The sequence below is a fragment of the Rhinolophus sinicus genome, linkage group LG06 (assembly GCF_036562045.2).
Source record: "Rhinolophus sinicus isolate RSC01 linkage group LG06, ASM3656204v1, whole genome shotgun sequence".
Lineage (NCBI taxonomy): Eukaryota > Metazoa > Chordata > Mammalia > Chiroptera > Rhinolophidae > Rhinolophus > Rhinolophus sinicus.
Window position 1 is genome coordinate 97,648,120 of NC_133756.1, and position 13,106 is coordinate 97,661,225.

Below are 13,106 nucleotides of genomic sequence, written 5' to 3' on the forward strand. Positions count from 1 at the left end.
TTACTTAAAATTTTAAAACACATGAATCTTTTACTAAGCATCTGTAAAAATATTTAAGAGGGTTCTAAGTACGGGGCCAGGGACTGCATGCAAGGGGACAGACATTGCTAAGGGTAACATTATGCTGGAAGGAAATCTTGATTTAAAAAATCCTTTAGAAAGCATTAAAATTAAACATAGGATCTTAAATTTTCTCACCACAAAAATAAGTGGTAATTATGTGACAGGATGGAGGTATTAGCCAATGCCATGGGGGTAATCGTTTTGCAATACATAATGTATTAAATCAACATGTCGTACACCTTAAACTTACACAACATCATATGTGAATTATATCTCAATAAAGCTTGAGGGATAAAAGTAGGCCCAGTTAAAAAAATTTGTAATTGATTCTACCATTGTGTTAGCGTGATCATATATAATTAGCAAATGCTAAAATGAAGGAAAACCTATGTTTAAAATATATTACTCTATTTTAAAAGAGGTTAAATGGTCTATATAGGAGTTCCTTATATTATTCTTGTAAGTTTTCTGTAAGTCTGAAACTACATCAAAATTTTAATAAAGGGTTTTACTTTCACTTATTTTCACTAGTTATTTTCTAGTCAAGTTCCATTTCTTGAATTCCATACGTAAAAATAAAAAACTAGAGTGTTAATGCCTTCCATGATTCAGTCATTCTCCAATTAGCAGAAAAAGGAGATGATGGATCTTAAAAACAGGACGTAAAATCCTGTGTTGTGAAAACCTACAAAGTAGATCCATATTCACGATTCTTTCCAAGACACTGAGAGGTCTTGATACCTATGACATCCATCACCTTGTTCCCATTTGTGAGCCTGGACAGGCATCCCTCTAGATACACTGTGCAGGCCTTTTACTACAGAGATGATTGGAAACAGTAGCAAAATAGCTCACTTTTCATGCTCACTCTCTAAATCGTCTTTGCCCTCACGAAAGCCCGAAAACACATAACCACACACATAAATATCCAGATTTTACAGATATAATAAATAGCTGATGCTGCCTTTCAAGTTAAATTTACATAAGAGGAAAGACCGCGTCAGGAACACTTCAGTGTAATTTGGAAAAATAGCAAAAATAAAGGCTAACATTTACTGAATGTTTATGCTGGAAACAAATATGATCTAATGTATTTAAAGTTAGTGAACTTAAACAGGGAGAGTTCTCCAGTGGTGAAAACCCCAACAATGAGGCTTAATAAGATGGTGCGCAGTATAGCGCTTAAGTACACACATTTAAAATAAAAAAGACCTGGGTTGAAACAGTGTTCTGTGGCGTACAAGCTGCTCTTTAACCATGCTGAGCATCAGTTACATCATCTACCCAACAACTTGGTTCTAAGAATTAAGATAATGAATAAAAACACTTAGCTCAGTGCCTTACATACAGTAAGTGCCCAAAATCTATAGTTGTTCATATCTCCAAATAAACATAGATAATGGATCTCAATCTGTGTTTACCTACTTAATACATTTCTATAATATGTCTGAATCTACTGTGTTGCTCTTTGGTTGAAGTGCATCTACATGCACATTATGAGGAGGGATTTTCCCATGAAAGTCCCCCAAGAGAGACGCTCTTAACTCTGCCACGTGTAATTACTAGGTATTAATACACGTGCCAAGCACACTGCTGAGATCTGTGGGGAAGGGGAAAAATTAAGGCATGGGCTATCACCTTCCAGAAATTTAATATCTAATTGGGAAGGGGGGAAATGTGTTTATTCAACAAATATTTGAAACTCATAAAGCACCAGTAAAAATGTTGGAAAAAGTGAAAAGACAAAACTGATTACATTGAGAAGTTACATGATAAACTATGCCAAACTCCTTACAAACACATTAGGATTTTAACAACAGGAAAGCTCCATGAGAACTAAATGAGTTGAGGTAGTATTTGGGTAGTGGAGATGAATTGGATACACCGAAGAGAAAAGATATTCTCAGAAAAGGGAATACCGTGGCTAAAGGCAAGAGGGTAGCAGAGGGTAGAACTGAGCATGGAACATGAGAAAGGGGAGTGGAGCGCAGAAATCCTCTCATTGAGAATCAATCACGACTGCAACTATACTGATCATGTTACAGGTCCTCATTTAACTTTTTAAAAATGGGATTAGCAGAATGAATGTGAAGCATGACGGACAGTTCTGGCACAGAGACTCCATAGAACAATATATTACTATTATTATTATTATTATCATTATTAACTAATATGAACATTATCTAATTGGAGAAAAGAGTATACAGTATTAGTAGGAAACTCAAGTGGAATAAGTAAGGAAAAGCTGAATTATACACATAATCTAGGCAAAGCAGCCCGAACATAGAATGACTGTTGGCTTCGAAACAGAGGAGTCTTTTTAATGTTACAAAAACTTGTTCTAGGAAGGCAGTATAATATGTGGGATATTTTGAAAATGAAGACATGACGACAAAATATGCCAGAAGAATTGGCAGATGGGTAGCAGGGAACTGAAGAGACAGTTTTTTGGGAGAACATAAAAAAGGACCCAGAAGGAGAGGAATCAAAAGTGACATAAGGTTTCTGCCTCAGGCACTGGCACTGAGGCATCACATTAAGAACTAGGGTAAAAAATACGGTAGGGAGTATGTTTGGTGAAGAAGGATGTAAGACAATTTCACGTTGGAACTATTGCGTTTGATGCCATGGGAAGGCTCAAAGAACTACTCTGGCAGAATATCCCACCTCAAAAGGGCAGAATTAATTAATAGGAATGAAATGTTTTTTATTGGGATGGGAAAGGATTAGGAAAAGGAATGGATACATGGATCCATATATTAAGACACTGGTACCCACATTCACATGCAATAGTTTAAATTTTTGTCAAAACCCTTATGTTGCTGTTATCTAAATATGACCTGGGAATAAAACAAAACCTGAGGAGATAGGTCAAATGTGATCATTAAAAACAAGTATTATTTCCTAGCTCTATTTCTTCATTTTCTCTTTTGTTTTTGTATTTGTTCGATTTTTGCTTTCTTCTCCTTCCTCTTATTATATTAACATGAAACTGAAAGAATTCAATAATAATAATAATAATAATAATAATAATTTTCTAGAGGTAATAAACAGAAAAAATGAGCAAGGGGGAGAAAAACATCCAAGAGTGACAGATAACAATACATAAGATTTATTGAAGGTTTACATTGTCCCAAGTACTATGCAAAGCTCTTTGCAATATTGAGATTAAAGTCAATTTTATATGAGTAATGACTTTCTAAATCTAAAAATCATCTGGAATGTATTAAGAATGTGAGTGTTCAAGTTAGCTCCAGTTCCATTTGAATCTTGGCAACAAAACGGCTAAAACTCAGTTATCTTCATCCCTATACCTCTTAAGGATTTTATAAAAATTAAAGGAGAAATACATGTCGTTTATAAATAACAAGCTTAGATTTGGCATATGGCAGACATTCAATAAATATCTGCCTCTTCACAGAATTCACAATAACCTACTGCTGTGTTCAGAATTATTGTAAGCAGTCTTAGAATTTGGTTACTCAAAGGTAGAAAATGAAATCCAAAGTCATTGGACAGAACAGTACCTACCCAGAGTACCCATCTATAATAGTAGATAACCAGGAACCTATTTTGCCATAAAACATTATAACATATGTATGGGTTTACATCTGAAATACAACATTCCGTTTGTGTGCAGTCAAAGGGCTGCTGTTCACAATATGTGAATCTAAATTCAAGACATCAAAATGGAAATGCCAGCACTCAAAGGGCACAGAGTTGATGTGCAACACCATGTGGCTGCTTCTGACCCTCATATTTGTATATCCCCCAGGGAACACATGCCTTTCACCCCCACACACTGGTCAATCAGTCATATTATGAAATTCTTCAATTCTGAAGTAATCCAAGTGTAAAGAAGTAAAGAAGGTATTTAAAATTTTGATAAGTTTAAATGGGTTACTGTTGCTACTGCATAATAAAGAAAAAGGATATACAAAATGGTGGAAAACAATTTAAAAATGTGAATTAGGGTGCAACTCTGGTGACTCAACTTTTACAAGGTTTAAAAAAAATTCTAGAAAAATGCAATTTTGGCTCATATGGAACTCTTTCTCCCCAGATTTATGCAAGAGGCTTGATGAAACTCCTTCCAGAAAGTAATGCTGGGGTGAGGAGGGGGAGAATCCGGTCCCTCAGTTCAGGAGATTCAAGATCCCACAATATTTGTGGAATGTGTAACTTTGCATGACCTTACTAAGGCTTTAGGAAATATACAAAAGCAATTTTAGTATTACTCTCCCTAGATATCAACCATGAATGTTCTTGAAAAGGTCTTATTTCAGTAATTAAGGCACAATTACTTATAAACTGTTTTATAATTCTTAACCATAACCTAAACCTTAGGCTCAAACAACTTATTCTTATACATATTGGTCTATTTTAAAATCCAAAAATAATTACCAGCTATTTCACTTATTTTTTTTTCCAGCAAAGAATCAAATCTAATATTGGATAGTGGTTTATAAGACTGTGTTACCTGGTAGATACACTTTAACTGTGGGTGTGTTACATTAAGACAGACAATTATGTTTCCTGTCACTTTTCTTTTGCAATTTCAAGTGGTTCTAATAAACAACCACAAGGGAGTGCTCGTAAGTCATTCAACAATAATGGCTAGAAATGTTTGTATGTGGTTAGAGGAATGAGTCTCCGAACATGTTTGGGGTTTGTTTGTTTGTTTTTCCCTCTAAGTATATATGAATTATAATTTTCTATAGACCACGGATTTTAAAACGCTATCTTATAGGAATTTTCAATGCTTGCTTTCACTGCTGAGAACCTTACAACAATGTGATTGTCCAACAAAGTGAGTAGCAATGGACTAAAAGAATTCTAAAAGGTAATTCTTACATTTTCAAATCTCTCCTCTTTCCATGTGTTGGTTCCAATGTTGGTGCCAGTTACAGCTCATCACTGATCAACGATTACAGTGTCCCATTATCCTGCAACTTACTCAACAGCACCAGGATGTAAGATTACAATTCTCTCCCTCAACCTTTCAAAGCATTAAAAGACTCAATTTTGAAGAGAAGACTTAATGATATTCTGCAGTGCTATCTAAAGCAACTGTTTGAGAAGGCTACAACAGACCACACAATTTACAGAAATAAAACTCAGATGGCGTAGCTCATTGCTAAAATAATTTCTTGTTGAAATGCCTATGTAGCTCATCCACACAAAGTGGAAAGATCCCAAAGATATATAATAATGAGTGGATTGAACATAATCAATGCAAAAGATAATCTATAAACAGTCTCTGAGGTAAGAACAGATGATTTTCTGTTTTCGTGGCTGGGAAAATCGGATCAGAGTCCTAATTTGGGGATGACAGGCAAGTAATCTCTCCTGTGCCTTGTTCTAACCCCTGTCCTGTTCCTCCCTCCCAAATAGCTTCCCAAGATGAAGCTCTACCAAGCGGTCTAGGGCTCACCTGAGGCTCACTCCTGGATACTGGTCAAGTTCACTGTCCACTGTTATGCACAAGACAGTTTGTCTCTAGGTCAGTAAACCCAGTTCTTCTAAACTAGAACTCAAAAGCAAAAACTCACATAAGCTGTGGAGATGCACACAGGACCAAAACCTTCATGTAATAAAGTCATTCACATAATGAAGTCTAAGACTAAGTGTATTTTATTTTTATATCCTTTAATATGAGCAAATTACTCTAAAAACTATGTCTTTACTAAAAAAAGAGCTGTGTAAGGTTATCTGGGTACCACAGTAATCCATTTAATTTCTATTTGAATGTCACTTGCTACCTTCATATTGAGTGTTTTAATTCTACTTACTAAGCTGGTGTTCCATTATGAACCCCACCCCACTGGACCTCAACTGTTCAGATCCAACCCTTACTTAAATTTAATATTACTTTCATCTTTTATTCACCATAACCACTAGTAACACTTTTCTTGTAAGAATATACAGAGAAAATAAATGTACGTGTTTGAAGAATGGTGCTATATGAATCCCCTCTTCTATTTCAGAAGATAAGTAGAGGTAGTACACTCTCCAGGAGAGTACACTAGTTTATATTTAATTCTTGGTTTATACCCTGACAACTGTGCAATGGTTAAGTTACACAACCTCACCAAGTTTCAGTTTTCCCTTCTGTATAATGCAGATGATAATATGCCTTTACTTCATAGCATATTTATAAAGATTAAATTTTATATTTTCCGTATAATGATCACAAGAGTTTATTCATATAAAGTTAGACTGGCCTCCTATTAAATTCATTCTTTTGATCAGGCCAACTGTAATGCATAGACATTTTTTTAAATGACCTACAAAGTTGCTACTAGAGTTATACAGTGTAAGAGAGTGAAATCTCACCAGCTGTGAAGGCGTCTTAAATGGAACAGAGTGGTTACCAGGGCCAACAGCAAGCAGTCTTCTGCTTCTAGAGCTAATGTGTCTTAACATAACTCCAATTAAACTTTGCTATTTTTGTAATAAAACCATCTGTACTCATAAGATGAGGGAGTAGAAAAGCATTCATCCATGGGGGAATTGACTTTCACAGAATCTGGCTGAGAAAGTAGAGGAGGGGGTACACTGCAAAATTTCCTATAATCCGCTATGAACACATGATGTCAAAACTCTAGGTTGCACCAAATGAAATTCTCTGAATACTGTTATTTGAACCAGAAAGTTAAGTTATTTATCTTAGCTTATTTGTTGTTCTTAAAACTACTTTTGCTTTATTCCTTCCTACCCAGCAATCTCTAATGGGAGGTTAAACTGAGAATATTTTTAAAGCATTCAAGCATTGTTGAAAACATTTGTAAACACCAGCTATAATCATAACATATTACCAACTCACAAACTTGTGTCTTATTGCCATCCTGACTATTACTTATTCATTTATACTCTAAAATAATAAAGGCTTAAAAAATGTCAGCAGAAAAAAAAGGGTCAAACTGCTTTTCAGCTATAAATAACAATTTATAAAGGTCAAATTAGATTTGACACCTTAAAAGCTACTGAAATTACTCCCAACATCCTGCACATACATTCCTGTAATAAATTATTTTCTATCAATTTTGACCAAAAAGTATACATTTAGCAAAGCACTTTTATAGAATATATGGCTGCATTACCTCAAAGGTCATGCAAAGATGTTGAATTTAAATATACCTTTGAGAGCACAGGCTCCAAAAGATATAATAAATGCTACAACCTCAGTTGTTTCAACAGATCAATTAATCACCCCTGCATTTTGTAAAGATACTGGTAAGGTTACTTCGGCCAGTCCTCTACCTTTGGACATTATCAGGAAATCCCAAATCTGCTGAATTTGTGTACGTCTGGTGGCAGTGCTATTAGGTTCCAATGATGCTCTCATGTTTGTTAACACTATAGGAGATGGCCAAAGATTTTCCCATAACACAGCTGACCATGTATATATCAATGTCTTCATAGTGATGAATACATACCTCCTCTCTCTCTGCCCCACCTCAAAAATCAGAAACACTCTATATCCTGAGCTGAGTCAATTATGGCCTCAAGAAGATTTTTTTTCCAGGTTCTATCTCTTAGCTTAGAGGGATCAAAGTGGCTTTAATGTGAGAGGTGGAGGGGAGGAGGAGGAGGAGCCTCAACAAATTGATAATCTATGTAATTCAGTGTTTATCTCCCCCTGCCGTTTAATGCTATTTCTTCTTGCTAATATTCTTCTACCCTTCTTGGTATTCAGTACAAAGAATATCTTTGGAGAGAGAAATTAAAATCACTCATCTGTTTTAAATTCTTCATTTGTGAATTTAAGCAAACATCTAATAGTCTTGGCAAAGTTTATAAAAGAAATGAAAATTCATTAAATTCCCAGAGTCAGTCAATTTACAGCCATTACATTTTAGTAGCTGAATGTTAATGTATTTTAATCATAATTGTTCAATATTTATGTAATGCAGACTGTTAAAGCCTTAAGAAAGATTTAAGATATCCCAATATGTATTCAATTTCTTAAATTGCTAATTGAAGTTTTACAACAACGGGGACAGGATGGAAGGAAAGAGAAAGAGGGGAGAGGAGAGAGGAGGAAGAAATTATACAGGACAGAAATGCGTGTAAAAACAAAGTAGAGATGGACCTAATACAAAGAGTGACTAAGAACTATTACAAAGACAAGTTAGGGGGCAGTGGTGTGCTGGAGCAGGCTCGTAGAAGCTGGAAACCACTGGGCACACTTTTCCCAACCTGAATTCAGTGGCCTTGGATAGAAATCAGGTAAGGTGGTCATATTTACAGAAATGAGCAAGCATTAGAAATCAGCGACAGAGAGCGGACACACCACCACCACCCCAAGGCGGAGTGCTTGCTGGCAATGAACATTTTACCAGTGTATCACTGCTTGAAGCTCCACATGTATTTGGAAGATACCAATATTAAACTACAAACAATGACACAGTGCTAACTAGACAAGATTTCTTTTATCTAGTTATTAATACATCTCTTTTAAACATATATCCATGGGCTTATAACATTTCTAATTTAGTGTATCTTTCCCAATACCCAAAAGATTAATTAACTCCTTTCTACTTCTTTACACTGGAACTTATTTTCACACAAAGCAAGACTGTTGGATTTCTGGGCTCCTACAGCAACACCTTGAACAAACTTCTACTACAGTACCGATGCCAAATAGTTTTAGCTTCACAAGTCTAGCTGAATGATAGCAGGTTTCTGTGGTGCTGGGTTGAGAATTCAGAAGCTGAATCTTGCTATTAAAGGAACGACCACAGAATGTTGGCTATAAACATCTCTTGTTAACAAGAGTGATAGTAGTCGTGCTGCCTGTTATTTATCTATCGATCCTCCCAGGCCTACAAAGGTGGAGATAATGTCTTATTGATTTTTTTAATAGTCATTGCCTAACAAAGTGCCTTGCCATCGTGGAAACAACATACCATGGCTAAAACTGATGAATAAAGTTATTTCTGATACCTATAATTGGTACCTTTATGTATGACTCACTATAGCAAATACTGTTCCTCTTATTACTGAGGATGGCAACCTACCTATAGGAAACTAAGTATTTTTGAAAATAAGGAAAGTTTTCCTATAATATGTACTCCGATACATGTGGTATAATATAGGCAGCAATCTATCTAGGTAGCAAGCTGAAGCCAAATTGACTGATATTGTCTTTAGAAAAAAAGGCAGTCACAAAAAAAATAATCAATTTACAATTACTTCTGTCTTATAGTCACACAAGGTTCTTTACTTATAAATTGGTTTCCGAAAAATATGTATACACTACTGTACTTCAAGTCAAAACTTCACAGAGGACTGACCAATATATGAATGACCATTAAAATGGAAAGAGCAGTAACCCCTCAAAAGGAAGATATACTTTTATCAGCTTCCAAATTCTCCCTACTCCTTTCTTTTTAAGGTTCATTTCACTACTGTGCTGAGCTGAAAACTCAAAAAAAGAAAAAAATCATATGGCTTTGTTAGATTTTAGGTGGAAACCAGGAAAGGGGTTGGGGGTAGGAGAATAAGTTATAGAGTAACAGGCCTGAAATCATGGAGGAGAAAAGGAAACAAGGGTCAGTCCCATCAGGTAAGTGGGAAAATGAATTCTACAATATTGCTGAACACTTACTATGGGCCAATAGAGTTCTTCTGCAATACTTACAACAGCTGTATGAAAAAGGTACTATTATTAGTATTCCTATTTTTCAGATAAGGAAGGGAGATCCAAAGAGGCTAACTAATTTGCCCAAGACCACAAAGAGTTAACAGATGGGAGAGTCACATGAACTCAGGCAGCCTGACTCTGGAGTCTGCATTCCTAACCACTCTACTATACCATATTACACCACGCTTGGATAATAAAGATACACTGCAGGACCAAAACCAGACTTATTTTGCACCCAAATAAAGTTATATGAAATGTGAGTATAGCTATCATTAAAACAAATGTCAAAGCAAAAAAAAAAAGCTGTAGTTACAGTGATGTAATTTTTTTTTCTAATTTCTAAACCTTGAAATGAAGACATTATTTTCCGTATTACAAATCTCTTTTGGAAAGTGATATGCACTTTTTATTGCATCTCCAGTTTAACTATTGTGCTGATGCCATGTTTATGTGTGTGATAAAAAGTCAAGCTGAGTTGAATAATAATGATTTTTCTTGACTTATAAAATGCTTAGTTGTAATAATGTAATGGTGAAGTAAAAATCGGCACAGACACAGAGAAGACTGGGAAGAGATTACTGTAATTATTATCTTAAAATAGGAGCATTTCACCCAAATAATTCTACCCAATTAAAGTTTGGGAAATGAGAGAAAAAGAGGTATTCTTTCTAAAACATAACCATAGTAGTACTTTTTTTCCTAGTTCTTGCCCTGGTACAACACTTATTTGAGCTGTTTATGTCACATACTATCTTGTTATAAATAAACACAGGAAGCAATGTAACTGGAACTTGTACAGTTTAAAAAAACAGTACCGGAAGCTCTCTCTCTCTCTCTCTCTCTCTCTCTCTCTCTCACACACACACACACACACACACACACACACACACACACTGTATCTTCCCTATAAACTACCTATGTAGTGACTGCTTAATGTGAATATTTTAAGGACCTCTGGGAACTATGGGAAGAGAAAATAATCTTTTGAAATAAATAATCCCTTAACTGAATAAACCAACAAATTGAATCATAGTGTTGTTAAGAATAAAACCTGGAAAAATTAATTAAAAGAGAAAACTTCTGAGCTTTAACACAGAATTACAGAAGTCCATGGGTACCCAAAAGTTAGCTAATTCCTACAATTTAGCAAACAAAGATATGATTTATTTTGCAAAGATTTTCTTTTAAACTTTCCCAGGCATTTGAGTGCAGGCTCTTAGTCATAGCTAAGAAATACTTCCCAAATAAGTTCCGTATGTTATAACTCTTGTCCCTGGTCTTTTCCAAAGCCAGGTCTGCTCATAAACTGTGGGCCAGTTTTCCACTCTATACAGCTGTCAAAAACTTTTCTTACCCAGTGAAGTAAAGAACCTCTTTCATCCCTTTGTATGAGGATTTATATCATGTGAAATATGAGTGATATGTCAATACTAGAGAAATTCTCTTTACAACACATGACAAACAACATAAAAAATAGTACACTTATCCTTATCTATGAAAAGTATGTCCCAACAGAAAACACAATCATTTAATAAATCATTAATATCTGACCTCTTCTGGTCTTACCCTCATGCCATGGCTTGAATTACTTTCAGTTCATAGAACTGGCTAAAAGGATGTTTAAGATTCTTCCCCGGAAAATAAAGCTTGGAAACTACTTTGCTCCTGACAGCAGCAGACAGCCTGAGACACTCCAACTTTGGCTCATCTATGACGATGTGAACAATCTGACATAATACCAAACAGTAATGTTTTGCTATGGGACACCTCAGTCATCCTATATAGTTACAAAAAGGTACGGAGAAACAATCTCTTTTCTCTCTCTCTTTTTTTTTCTTCCTCTTAAAAAATTTAGAGATACTCTATTCAGTGGAAAAGAAAAGTTAGCTCCGCAGATGTACAGATGCCCAGTTTACACAATTAGGAAGACTTGCTGCTGGCACAACCCTACTTCTTATCTCAACGCTACCCAATGGCCTTTTGAGCTAATCTGCTTTTGAGAATCCGCTTGCAGAGTCAAAGAGGCAAAGGCAGCGTCAACTAACTTACTTCTCAAGATAAAACTCTACACCCCATCCATGGGTAACCTAATGTAGTTTCATGCTTCAAATATTAGGTGAAGTGATGGCTTACAAACAGTACCTCCAGCCCAGACATTTCTGCCAAACTCCCTATAAGTAAGCCAAGTGTCTGTGCCATTCCCACAGGCACCTCAAACACACACCTTCAAGACAAGTCCCAGCCTGCTCCAATCTCTCGATTTGTCTCCTCTCAGTGAATGACACCAAATTTAGCCAACTGCCTATCATCCTAGACTAGGGTCTCTTCTTCATCTCCCACAAACCAATTCATGAGCTCCCCCACTGCCTTCCCATGCATCCTATCACATCTCCCCAACATTAAAACATCTACCTTATACATCTCTCAGCACCCAGTTTCGCAACCATCCATATTTAATTTTTCATACCGCTAGCAGAATAGTCTCTCCAAAAAAAGATTAGGTCACTTCCCAGCTTTTATCATCTCTCCACAACCTTCAATATAAAAGGCCTTTCCTGAGCCCAGTATCCCAAGATCCTTCATGAAGGGGCCCTTCCCTACCTCCCACTAACCATTTCTTCTGCCTCGCCCATATGAGAAGTCTTCTCTTTCCCTATATAACATGACTTACAAGCCCTAGATCACACTGTGACCATTCTCATAGCTTCCCTTACCTGGCTCACGTGTTTCATTCCCCATCTAAATATCTCTTACTTATCTATCCTTTAAACCTCAGCCCAAGTGTCCCTTTCCCTAATATTCCCAGTGCAAGTTTTAAAGGGCCTTATTCCAACTCCAACACGATTATGATCACACCATTATCATAGCAGATTACAAAACTCTGTGGCCACAGTGTGCCCCTCTGTCTTTCTAACCAAATGATGGGTATTCCTGAGGAAACACCAATGCCTCCAGCTTTCATTTGTGTATCCCCCCAGGGCTTAGAGCAGTATCTGAGGCAAACAGTTACAGGGCAAAAAAAAATTCTGGACCCAAGTCCATTGGCTGGAAGAAGGGGTGGGGGACAAGTTGGGGAAGGAGTTGGAAGAGACGTTAGAGAATTAAAAATGCCCAAATCAAATTGAAATAAAATGGACAATGGTGGACTTTGCAGTCATACAAACTAAATGTCATTTTCCTATTCATATACCAGTTTCAGTCTCAAACAGTAGTCCATTCATTTATGTGCTAGTTGAGTGTGAAGTGTTCTGAAACCACTACGGAAGAGAAAAACCGACGTGTATGGATTTCAATATTAAGACTCCCCCCAACTTTTGTCTCTTTGGGGGAAAGTGAGAATTTTAACACATAATGAATGTAGACCACCTTCTACTTGGGCATGCCAGGTTATAGC

General features: G+C 36.2%; 1 protein-coding gene across 1 annotated transcript in view; it reads right to left on the bottom strand.

Moving 5' to 3' along the window:
• ARHGAP42 (Rho GTPase activating protein 42) overlaps positions 1–13,106 on the bottom strand; it is a 252,004-nt gene that overhangs the window by 104,467 nt on the left and 134,431 nt on the right. The window lies entirely within an intron of this gene.